This window comes from Polypterus senegalus, chromosome 10 (assembly GCF_016835505.1).
Source record: "Polypterus senegalus isolate Bchr_013 chromosome 10, ASM1683550v1, whole genome shotgun sequence".
In the NCBI taxonomy this organism is placed as follows: Eukaryota; Metazoa; Chordata; class Cladistia; order Polypteriformes; family Polypteridae; genus Polypterus; species Polypterus senegalus.
This window is the reverse complement of record NC_053163.1, coordinates 121,937,312-121,949,384: the sequence shown is the minus strand read 5'-3', so window position 1 is coordinate 121,949,384 and position 12,073 is coordinate 121,937,312. Positions and strand designations below refer to the sequence as shown.

Genomic DNA, 12,073 nt, shown 5'->3' with positions numbered 1-12,073 from the left:
AAAAAACAGGAGACAGAGCTGGAGGTAGCAAAATTAAATATGCTAAGATTTGCATTGGGTGTAACGAGGATGGACAGGATTAGAACCGAGTACATTAGAGGGTAAACTCAAGTTGGACGGTTTAGAGACAAAGTTAGAGAGTTCAGATTGCGTTGGTTTGGACATGTGCAGAGGAGAGATGCTGGGTATATTGGGAGAAGGATGTCAAAGATAGAGCTGCCAGGCAAGAGGAAAAGAGGAAAGCCTAAGCGAAGGTTTATGGATGTGGTGAGAGAGGACATGCAGGTGATGGTGTAACAGAACAAGATGCAGAGGACAGAAAGATATGGAAGAAGATAATCCGCTGTGGAACCCCCTAACGGGATTAGCCAAAAGAAAAAGAAGGGAAAATTTAATTCTGCATTAAGGAAGACAGAGTGAAGTGAAAATCAGAGTGTCTTCGGGAACTTCACAATTAAATACATCATAGCTACATTAATAGTTTTGTTCCTTAGGATGTTCAGCCACTTATTCAAAGAGCTCATAAGAATTTAGATTTATAGAGGCAAAGTCTTCAATATCTAATCTAATGTTATAAATCTCATGAGTTGTAAAATGTATTACTGCATCTCAACATGAATTTAATTTTTTTCACCACAACTCCTTAACATACCAACAAATATTGAAGAAGTGTCTGACTACAAATAAGTTATTTCTGACTTTACTTTAATTGTTAGGTAATGTAATATAGTTGATTACAAAATGTAAATGCTTTCTTTTTGAATGCTGCATGCCATTTTTGATAGGGTAAAGAGCATAGAAACAGGAGAGATGCGTAGACGTGGATGTATTTGTTGTGTTACTCAATAAACACTGCAGGTAGCTGGCCTCATTCGATCAATAAGTGCTCTTGTGTGCTAGACAATACACTAGCAATATGTTTAACACGTATTAACTCCATGTTTGCAAGTGCTTAAGTGGTTAATTCCATTTTATATGGAATTGTTAAGATGCAGTTTTTATTAAGAATTTTTACGGTGAACTTGAAGCATCTGCTTGCTGGTTTATATGTTTGAAATGACACAGAGCTAATGAACATTTTACTTGTTATTTCACATTCAGCACTGTTGTTTTTTTCATTCTTACTAAAATATTGAAATATTGAAAAATCATTTCACTTGCCCACCCCCTTTCCAAGGGCACGCTACATTCCAGCCACTTTGCATCTCTGCCACTCACATTGTGTCGGGGCTGAAAGCACGCTCAGGACATGCGGCGGATGGATCAGCTACTACTGTTGAGCTGCGTGTTCTGTTTGTCGTGCTCTGCGTCAATCATTTAAAAGCCTGTACAGCAGCTGTCCTTTTATCTCACTGCCTTGTCTCACGGGACGTTAAAGTATCTCTCACGGGACATTAAAGTGTCTCAAACGGGACGTCAAAGTGTCTTCCGAGAAGATAACGTATTGACCCAAGATTTTTTTATTATAATAGAGGGATGTATTTGGGTGTCATCTATATATTTTCCAATTGGTACATATTTTGGTACATATTTTCATGGTTTTGGAGCGAAACATATTTAGCAATTTTTCATGAAATAATGTAAAGAATAGAAAAGTAAAATGTAAAGATATTACACCACAATGTAAAAAAATAATTTGTAATGAATTGCCTTCGTCTACTCTGATCAACAGTATATATCTAATAATATTAGAAAAACCAATAAAAAAAGTAGAACAAAACATTAAAATGTATTATGTCATTCTGATAGTATCTCCGGCTATGGTGCCAGTTCATCACAGGGCACACTCACTCATACATCAATGGCCACTCACACCAATATAATTTGGAATTATCTGTTAACCGAACAAAAATATCTTTGGCATATGAGAGGAAAACCGAAACACATGGATAAAGCCCAAGAGTATACAGAAAGAACATATAAATTCTATAAAATTAGGGTGCTAACTACCGTGCCAAACAGAAGGAAATATAAACTATTTCAAAGGGCCTTAATTAAAAAATTTGATGGGATGAAAACAAGTATCAAAACACCAACCACATAACTGCTTTCACCCATATCTGACTGAAACAATTTTAAATTAAGTATTACTTAAGCCAAAGTTGCATTTATACACATAAGCTTTTTTGAAAAAAACACTACTTTTTCCATGTAACAAAACACTATTGTTAAAAACACATTTTTCTTAAATGACTTTACTTATTTTTACTATAAGACTGAATTAAAAAAAAGAGCTTTTAATGATGGTTATCATTTAAACTTGTATATTTTGGACTCAACGAATTGGTAGCATAGAACAGAGTCAGATGCTGAGTTTTGAAGACCAGCAAAAGAACACATCAAGTGATCCACAGATATACACTCATCTTAGGAATGGCCTGACTTGGGTAAACCTCCCAGCTCCTTCACATCACTTAATTTTCTTGAAACATAGCTCAGCTGTGTGCTGATAGAGTTCCTTTTGTTAAGGAACGCTGATGAGCGTCTCTTCACTAGGTAGCTGAGCTCCGGGTGGAAATCATTGCCCACAAAGCAGTATAGCAAAGGGTTAACAGAGCTATTAGCAAAGGCCACACAAAGTGTAAAAGGCATCAAGGTATCTGAAAACCTTTAACTTGCAACTTGAGGTTTAACATGGTAAGGACATCAAGAAATGTTAGAATGTGAAAGGGAAACCAGCAGATGAAAAAAGCCAGTACTACAGCCAGCACCATCCGCAGGACCTTGTTCCCCTTGTGCTTGTTTATTTCCAGGTAGCAGCAGGTACTTTCCAATGCCTATGTAACAGCTGATGATGATCGAAAATGGAACAAGAAAGCCAAGCGTATTTTTCATTAGTCCCAGTGCAGCAGACCAGGCAGGGAAGTCATCCTGAGGGAAGTCCATTATACATGCGGTCACCTTGTACTTTTCCAGATAGTATGTCTTTCTGAAGTAAATTGTTGGAAGATTCAAGAAAAAAGCCAAATTCTACACCAACATGGTGATAAACTTGAGCCTGGCATAAACTTCTTCTGCTCTGATACTATAGGGGATGCATGATAGCAAAATATCTGTCCACACTCATACAAGCAATAAAAAATACTCTAGCATACAAATTAATTGACAAAACAGCGCCACAGTTTTTACACATGAAAGTCCCAAACATCCGGTTGCAGTTTTGGGCATAACAAACAGCCCATAAAGGAAGACTCAGGAGGAAAAGCAGGTCCGCAATTGCTTAATTCAGAATATAGGTGATCGCTACTGTTTTTCTGCTGACTTTGAGGCAGCGAACAACTATAACTATGGTGTTGCCAATAAAAACAACAACAAAAATTGTGCCATAAATTGTAGGAATGAGAAAGGAGTGGAAGTCAAAGAGAAACACTGAGTGACAAGATGATTCGGGGGACAGCTTTTCAAGAAAACTGTTGGAAAATGAAATATTCATCTGTTCAACAGTAGCATGGGATGAGCAATTTGAAATTGTTGCCATTATGTCCAGGTTTTCCCATAGGTTGCTTTGTATAGCGTTTAGAGCATTTCTGAAAAAAATAAAATAAAACAAATGAATACATAAATACCTTTCATAAATAAGCATAACTTGAAACTGTCTCACACCTCTAGTAACCTGAGTTAAGTTCCTGGCCCGGGAGCTGTCTGTGTCATGTTTTTTTGCCAAATTTACATGAGGTTTCAATTTCTATCCTCATGTCTAAAACATGCATGCTACCACGACTGGTATGAGAGAGCGCATCCTGTAACAAACCAGAACCTGTGCGTATGCCAACTTCCATGTTTTTCCGCTACATAAATCCTGGTAAGCGTGAAAAGTAACACATGTGCACACGCCTGCTGTCCCGCCCGAACTCCTCCCAGAATTACGCTTATTTGAATATGCAAATCAATATAAACATACTATTTCTTTGTTTAAACATTGGTATAAACAACAAAAGGAAGTTGATTGAGTGACAAATGTAGAAGGAAAAATTTTTATATTAGCATAAGAGGATAGCAAATTAACATAAAGAGCCATAAAAAGTAATTAAAAGCTTCTAAAACATTAGATTGAGTATAAATTAGAATGTTAAGCAAATAAGATAGGTCAAGCAAAAAGTTAACTAAAAAAATCAGTTATATTGCATTATTTTTTAGGCTTACAGTAAAATTTCCAGAGTAAGAAAAGAACAGAAAATTGACGCACCGAAACCAGCTTCGGACAGGATAAGAGTTTGAGAACACTTGTGATTCAAGGCTAGGAAGCGATAACACTGAGAAGATGACTCTGAAAGGCTTGTATCGAAAACCAGCTGGGTTGATGAATCAGCAGAAAGGCAACAAAAGCCTTTTGCTGTAAGCAGGGTCACACTGACATAATGCATGAAGAGAAAATCTTAGTAAATTCAGGCATTAGCAAAAACATTAGAAGAATATATTAGACATTAACTTTAGTGTAGAAATTAAGACAAATCAAGCATGCCAAGCAATGATTAAGTGAAAGTATATACTATACGTCTTTTTAATTAAAGGTTAAGCTTCAGGTCACTATTATAAAAAGGTTTGGAAGGTTTAAGAAAGGAAATGATGAGAGGAAACCCATATATGGAATTGAAGCCTTGGCCAGTTAGAGAAAATGGGAACAGCATAGAAAAATAACAAATACCACGAGGGGGCCAGTGATAGGAAAGTAAGGAGATAATAAGGGTTCCCATGGAAACTCAAGGTTCGGCCGGACAGGAGTAGAAGGGAGTCAGAGAAGATGGGCAAGAGAGCTCATTCGAGCGAGGTCAGAAAAGATCGGAAATTACATAAGAAAAGCCCAAAGATGGTAAGAGGAAGCCATCCACACAGTCTTAGACCAATCAAAATAAGCCGAACAGACACCAAAAGTAATAATGGACAGTAAAACCAGGTGCAGAATGAGCTAATCGAACGAGGTAAAAATGATAAGAAATTGTTATAAAAACTTCAATTGCTGTAATGTTCGGGGCTCAATCTCATTCAGCCGAATTGGGTTGAGTCTGTATTGTTAATTTATTGCAATAAAGCCTTAAAACTCTGTCTGTCTATCTCGAGTCCTAATAGCCTTTATTTTTAGGTAAAAAGCCTTCTGATGATGAATTTTTCGCCACGACTCAAAGCATGTCGGAGAAACTCGAAAGCTCACTTTCACAAAGTTACACATTGCCCGAAATTAAAAAGAAGTTGTTAGATATCAAAGTCGCAATGAAAAGGCGAGTCATAGTCCACTGTCTGAGTGTTATATGAAAGCTAATTAGGGTACAGAGAAAAAAAAGGCACACAGTGGGGAAAAGCATGAAATGTCAACTTTAATCTCTAAATTTCCACTATAATCACATAGTTTATTTTATCATTAAAGTAGAACATCATAAACTTCATCTTAAAATTGTTTAATTGACTAGTTTCTCAATCCCATTGTAACTAAAGTAGCACGTTAAATGCTTTGTTATGTATTTGTTCTTCTATGTGTTCTATGTGAGTGAATCACTACATGCTTCTTGGCTATCTCTTCCTCTGACAGGACACAGAATCCATTACATTCATGATATTACAGCTCTCTGAATAATTAAAATACTGAGATGTATACGTTATATAATTTTCATGATGATAGGGGTTAAAGCATGTTATTAAACATGGGAATACGGTGGCACAGTGATTGTTCATATCTCATGCAAGATGCTTGCTGCGCTGTGTGCGACCTTCGATGAAATACTTTAGCTTTTTTCCTGTAGCAGTACTGTCTCTATCCAACATACTAACCTCCAATTCCTATCCTTACTTTTCTTTCCCCAAATACCCAATTGCTACACAATCAGCTCTGTAATAGATGTTAAGCCAACTGTAAGCTTAGAACGCAGATTCTTCAAAACTTTTAAGGAACATCGAAATATCTTTGTAGTACGTGTTTAATTATTGTATCCATCTATCCTTCCAGTGTCGCGTCAGCACCAGCAAGAATACAGTGCAAGGCAGGAACAATCTGTGAAAGGAGTGCCAGCTCCTTGGTAGCACTGCGACACCGTGTCCTCACATGTTTAATTATTAACAATATAGATTATTTAAATGAAGTTAAAGTTTTATCTGTATATACATATTTTGCTGCATTTCATCTTAAAAATGATATCGTCATCATATGTAAATATGCGCTTTATAAAGTGGCTCAGGTTGTGCAATATTATAACTGTATTGCAAGTTTACAGTGAGGTGATTGTACTAATAAGTACAAACAGTTCTACAAGGAGCACTTGATGGACTGATTGAGTGCGTTTAGAGTTCTTGGTATGAAACTGTTTCTGAACTGCGAGGTCAGTACAGGAAAGTCTCTGAAGTGTTTGTCATATGAGAGCAGTTCAATAGAGAGCATGGCTGAGGCAGCATGTTGCTTGATGCTGTATACTGATAATTCTCTTTCTGATCAGCTGCTGTACAACTGTGATTCACACTCAAATATGGTGATATAAATACTCCGAGTGGTGCAGTGAGAGTAATATGGAAAAAGATTATCCGCTGTGGCAACCCTTAAAGGGAGCAGCTGAAAGAAGAAAAAGAAGAAGAAGGTGCAGTGAGAGTAACAACGCTAAAGCAGTTATGGTATTTGGAATACTATGGCTATTCCCTGGACCATTATACTGTATTGTTACAAGTTAATTACAATCAGATGCATTACACTAATAAACAATATGCGGTTAGTTTCAGTGTATTTATAAAGCCACGTCAGGAAAATAAGGTGTAACCACACAAGAACAGTGGCATTGCTTTGACGCTGGGTGCCGCCAGTCTGCAAAACCGAGTGGAGAACTTGCGTACGACATGGTATGAGGTACTGTGGAAAAGTGCGTGGCTTTACGCCAAGTGTAGGTTTTATACATTGCGATTTTAGCGTGGAAAAGTTCTTATGCAACATTTGTGTGCGTACGCACCGTTTATACGAGGCCCCTGCTCAGAGGACGCGTCAAATGAACGCTGGGATCATGTTCTTAGCATGAAGTATAAATGAACCCTAAGACATGAGACCTCAACACCTTACCCACCCCATCAGAATGTGAGAAATTAGAGAACACTATTTGAAATGGCAAGGTGCACGTTGATCGAAAGTTACCAAAAGTGATTTATGCAGTAATGAATGCTGTTCAGATCCAAAACAGGTGCTTAAACAATTGCTTAGCACAGACTCCATACTACATAATGACAGGTAGAAACCTAATCTTTCTAAGATGAGAGTTTTGGGGTCAGAATGTTTAGTATAAAAATATGACCAGAAGAAACTAAACTCGAAATGTGAAAGAGGGGTTTTTACTGGATATGAGAATAATAGCCCATCTTACGTGGTGTTTTACTCAGACACTGGGAAGGTCCTTAAACACAGGCTTGTAAAATGTGTTACTAAAAGTGTTGTTGAAAAAAAAAACTCAGAGTGATTTGATGAGGATTTGCATAGGGAGAGGTGTGCATACCCTATACCAAAACCTAGCAGACTGTAAATGAGTGTCCAGAGAAAGTACAGATTCCTGAAGTAGAAACTTTGGAGGATGAGAATAATGGTCAGACACGGAGTATCCATAGTCCATGTTACCCCAAAAGAGAAAGGACGACTCCTCACTACTTGGAGGACTATGTTTCAGATTTTGAGTGTGGTGATCAAATACTAACAAACATTGATTACTGTTATAGAAGGTATGATGTGCCGCAAACTTTTATTGAAGTGGTAAACTCACCTCAGTCAGAGAATTGGCTGAATGTTCTGAGAGACTAGACAGATTCATTAAGAGAAAATAAGACATTTACTTTCGTCACATTACCAGAAGGCAAAACGTCAGTAGGGAGTCGATGGTCTTTACAAAGAATGGGTGAGAAACGTACAAAGCTACATATGTTGCTAATGCTTACAAGTCAGGTGAAGGGGGCTGATTACAAGAAAACATTTTCTTCAACTGTAAACATTTAATCAGTTAAAGTTTTGATGCAAATGGCAGCATAATATAATGTAATTCTTCATTAGATGAATGTGAAAACTTAAATGCTCCAACCTGGGGGGTTTTGGGGTTAAGTCCAAAACAAACGAGAGGCAAACAAGTCATTGTATGGTCTGAAACAATCAGGTAGAAATTAGAATAAGGTGTTGCATGATCATCTGAATGAAAATGGGTTTTAAAAAAATCCAGCAGACAACTGTGTGTATGTCAAACAATCTGGAAATGACAAAGTGATACTGATAACACGGGTCGATGATCTCAATAACGGTACCAGTAATAACAATATTTAATTATGTGAAGGGAATACCCACACCAAAATTTAAGATGAAAGATCTTGGGAGAATTAAACATTTCTTGGGTATTGATTTTGAACAAAATGATGGTATGGTAAAGATGAGTCAAAAGAGGTACATATCAAAGATCCTAGACAGGTTTGGAATGACCGATTGTAAATCAAGGTCAGCGCCATGTGAACAGAAACTGGAGTATAACAATCATAATGAAACTTTAGATGCTAAGAGGTGTCCAGAGGTAGTAGGTAGCTTGATTTATGTGATGACTTGTACAAGACCAAATGTAAGCTGGGAGATCAGTACATTGTCACAATGTTTATCAGAGAAAAATGAACAACATTTAACCACAGCTAAGCATGTTAAGAGGTACTTGAAGGGTGCTATTGATTACGAGTTGTGCTACAAGAAATGTGATAAAAGCCTGGAACTTCAAGGGTATAGTGATGCTGATTGGGCCTTTGATGTGACCAATAAAAGGAGTACAACAGGGTACTGATTCAGTCAAACTAAAAACGGTCCGTTGATTTCATGGAAGTCAAAGAAACAGCCCATAGTAGCTTTGTCTTCATGTGAAGCTGAATACATGGCACTGGCTGCACAAGAGAGTTTATACTTTGTACAGTTACTGAAAAGGGATGACAATGAATGTCAATCTGAATCAGTGAAAATCCTTGGGGACAATCAAGGAACAATAGCTGTCTCCAAGCTAATCCAGTTTGCCATCAGAGATATAAACATGTTGATTTCAGGTATCACTTCATTCAATCTCTATTCAATGAAGGTAAAATAGTTCTTGAGTATTATCCAACAGACAAAATGGTAGCAGATGTTATGACTAAACCTGCAACAAAGTTTAATTTAAGTTTAATTTGTTTGGAATGTAAAGTCATAATATATGACTACAGATGTAAAGAAACATTGTGCAGTATAAGAAACATGAGAGAAAGTGGGGGTCTTGAGGTATTGGTTGGAGTTTTTTCTGTGGTACTATAGAATGGGGCTTTATGCTTCCTCAGTTATGTAATATCCGTGTTAATAATGAAAATGTAAATAAAGTGCGTTTTTTTTTTTGACCAACGAGAAAAGTACTGCATGTATGTGTTGTTTTCTCCACCATTACATTTATATTAAAGTATTTATATATACCGGTTATTCCATCCTTAACATGTGATTGAGATGGCAACAACTTTAAGTAACCTGGGCCAGTCTCGAGGGGGCAGTCATTGAGCAAAATATCCCAAACCAAATCCCATCGTGCACAGGAATATGAATACGCTCATCATCGTACCGAACATTTCTGCAAGATGTTGAGGAAGACCAATAATGTCAGTCTGCTGGCTCGTAAACATATACGGGCAAAGCCAGTGGGTGGGATGCAAGATTGAGCAGAGTTGCAACTGTGCTCAAATCAAGCTTTATTAAGGTATTGCAATATAATTTAATACAATTTGTAGATTTCTAATAATGCGACTATTGTTTTGCTGTAATTTTAAAGATACGTTATCAGATGAAACTTTCTCCTGGTGTGTCGCAGCGACAAAGACAGAAATTACAAAGTGGGTGGGCGAGTGGGCACTAAAGGCCTGCAACACCACTGCTGATTCGCCCGTTTTGTCAACCATCATGTATTAGAGGTGCACATTAAACAAATCAAAGATTTCTGGGACTGCATTATGTGGTTCTTTAACAAACAACGAAAAAACACAAAATATGGAATATTTGATCAATCAGTAGTTATAGCAGGACCTCAGCTGATGGCACAATGTCCAGACATTGTGAACTGATGATTGTATGAGCACCCTGGTCTTTTTGGAGTCACCATAGACAGAGAATGCTCTGCCTTAAGAGGAGCTGGCCAAGTGTGGAGTGAGTGTGTTTTTTTATTAGTTCGCCGACAACTTTGTCAAGTATAATTAACAACATCTGAGATACAATTGGTTCTTTTTCGCTTAGTTTTTACATGTGAAGTGGCTTGTTAATAGTCACACAGTAGTGGGATTTACAACCTTACGGTTTAAGCTTCAAAGCCTTAACCACACGGCCTGCCTGATGTGATTGTGAGGTGCGTCCTAGCTTGACTGGATTCCTGCCTGTTTCCCAGTAAAGTCCTGTGTATTACCAGTTTTCAAAAAAATGCAACTGACCTGTACCTGCATCTCTTAAACCACAGCCTGCAAGGAAACATTAATTGAATCCGCACCCCAGACTGACTGACTGATTGAAGAACTGCAACCTGAACCGCAATGGCAGACATTCATAATTAGGAACGAGTACAAGTGTGCAGTATTTTTACATTTCTGCTGTATTTAGATGCATAGCAGCAGACACTGCAAAGTCATCCATTATCCTGCTTCTGTGTAAAAGGTTGCATGTTAATGAAAATCTACCACCCCTCCGGTTTCTATTTTAGGAAGGAAAATTAAATGTCTTCAATGGTCCCTAAATGTTACACGCCCAAAACTGTTTTTTTAAACTTCTGAGTAATTTATCTCAGGAAAATAATGTGTGCATAATATGTGAACAACAGTATCTAATAAACAATTCATAGATAAAAATATCATAAACAGTTGTTTTATTTTTCAAACATACAGGAACCACTCTAGTTCCTTAACACATGGGTCTCCATATTATTTAAACTTATAATTTATTTAACAATCACAGGCCCAGGTGCTGCTCTAACGCATAATGGCAAACACCAGACAAATACCCTCCTTGTAGTCTCACTAAATGTGCTGCACATCTTGTACATAAAGCCCCCTTGCTTTCTCCATACAGTACGCATGGCTTAGTTCCTTCTACAGGGACACAATGTCCATTAAAAGGCAGGACATGGAATAGCCTGTAACACTCTGTGACTCTGCATTTGGATTAAAGTTTTAAAAATGGATGGATGATCAAAGGTTGGTTTCTCCTTAGCATTTGAATCAACCTTGAAACTAGAATATGTAGTTTCATTTTTAGATGGATAAAAGAGGGATGGATTTGATTAATTAGCACAAACACCCACGCTTTAGCTATCAGGTTTTTGTTTCATCCAAAATAATTTTCAAATGTAGACTTGTTTTCGTATTTTTGCAGTGTAAACCCTAACTGACTGAGCGGTTTGCTCAGTGTACATACACCATGGTGGGAAATGACCTGGGAGCCTTGTGGTTTACAATCCAGCACCTTATCAGGAATCCAAACTGCATATTTCCACATCTGAACTCTTTGAACAAACTTTTTTTAAGTTACTAGGGGGCTTTGCCCCCTGCTCACTTTGCTCGCCCACCCCTATAGCCCCCAAGGGGTCGTGCTATGTGCCAGGCACTTCGTGTCTCTTGCACTTGCGTTGTGAAGAGGGGGGCTGAACACACACTAAGGAGACATGGTCATGCTCCGAAACCCCCTCTTAATCAGTGATACAATGGAAGACAAATAAATTTTTTTTACCTCCTCTTTGCTCGATCAGCTGTTGCCTTGCTGCTGCTGCTGCCGCCGAGGTGCATTATCCGCTTGTCATGCAGCACTTTGAACATTTAAAAGCATGTACAGCAGCTGTCCTTTTGTCTCACTGCCTTGTCTCACGGGACATTAAAGTGTCTCTGAGAAAATCACGTCTCCTCTCCTTCCAAGACTTCCAAGATTTTTTTTATAATAGACAGATGTGCAACTTATTTGGGAATTAGCAAAGTATGCTTGTGAAATTACATTAAGTCCTAAATGCTTTTCCATCTGCTATGTTTTAAGTTACCTCAAGGGATACAAGTAATGGGACCTGCCAATAGTACATCAGTGAGTGAACAGTCACGAATACCACATAAA

General features: G+C 37.8%; 1 pseudogene; it reads right to left on the bottom strand.

Annotated features, from left to right (window-relative positions):
• Positions 1-2,298: 2,298 nt before the first annotated feature.
• On the bottom strand, positions 2,299-3,486 carry LOC120537508 (annotated as a pseudogene).
• Positions 3,487-12,073: the final 8,587 nt, after the last annotated feature.